Source organism: Sinocyclocheilus anshuiensis, unplaced genomic scaffold, assembly GCF_001515605.1.
Source record: "Sinocyclocheilus anshuiensis isolate Anshui unplaced genomic scaffold, SAMN03320099.WGS_v1.1 scaffold2191, whole genome shotgun sequence".
Lineage (NCBI taxonomy): Eukaryota > Metazoa > Chordata > Actinopteri > Cypriniformes > Cyprinidae > Sinocyclocheilus > Sinocyclocheilus anshuiensis.
This window is the reverse complement of record NW_015538203.1, coordinates 60853-62135: the sequence shown is the minus strand read 5'-3', so window position 1 is coordinate 62135 and position 1283 is coordinate 60853.

The window sequence follows — 1283 nt, the reverse complement described above, 5'->3', positions numbered from 1 at the left end:
GCGCTGTACATTCACTCCCCCCACCTACAATCCCTGCCGGTACGAGACTCGAACCCGCAACCTTTGGGTTACGAGTCCGACTCTCTAACCATTAGGCCACGACTTCCCTGCCTCACGCCTCACGATGCCATACACGCTGTCTGCCATCTGCTCTGTACAGTGAAAACCGGGATTCATCCGTGAAGAGAACACCTCTCCAAAGTGCCAGACGCCATCGAATGTGAGCATTTGCCCACTCAAGTCGGTTACAACGATGAACTGCAGTCAGGTCGAGACCCCGATGAGGACGACGAGCATGCAGATGAGCTTCCCTGAGACGGTTTCTGACAGTTTGTGCAGAAATTCTTTGGTTATGCAAACCGATTGTTGAAGCAGGTGTCTGGGTGGCTGGTCTCAGACGATCTTGGAGGTGAAGATGCTGGATGTGGAGGTCCTGGGCTGGTGTGGTTACACGTGGTCTGCGGTTGTGAGGCCGGTTGGATGTACTGCCAAATTCTCTGAAACGCCTTTGGAGACGGCTTATGGTAGAGAAATGAGCATTCAAATCATGGGCAACAGCTCTGGTGGACATTCCTGCAGTCAGCATGCCAATTGCACGCTCCCTCAAAACTTGCGACATTTGTGGCATTGTGCTGTGTGATAAAACTGCACATTTTAGAGTGGCCTTTTATTGTGGCCAGCCTAAGGCACACCTGTGCAATAATCATGCTGTCTAATGAGCATCTTGATATGCCACACCTGTGAGGTGGATGGATTATCTTGGCAAAGGAGAAGTGCTCACTAACACAGATTTAAACAGCTTTGTGAACAATATTTGAGAGAAATAGGCCTTTTGTGTACATAGAAAATGTCGTAGATCTTTGAGTTCAGCTCATGAAAAATGGGGGCAAAAACAAAAGTGTTGCGTTTATAATTTTGTTCGGTGTACATAAATGAGAAGCATAAGGGTTTACATATCATATATGACTTCAGAAGACTTGACTTGTTCAGTCCTCATTTACTGTGATTGCATTGCAAAGAATGTTCAGCAAGTCCTTCAAATGTTCTCCTTTTGTGTTCTGCATTAGAAAGAAGACATTTTTGGGTGAACTACTTTTCTAAGATAACACATAAAAAACTCTTGTCTGTGATGGGATAAAACATTTTTGATGTTTTAGGGTTAGGGTTAGCTTGTGTGTTAAGGATAGTTTAAAGGAAAATCAATTAGGCATTGCATATTCCACTAACTTACAATTTTACATCTACACTTTTTTATACATATGTATGAGACATGAACACACAAA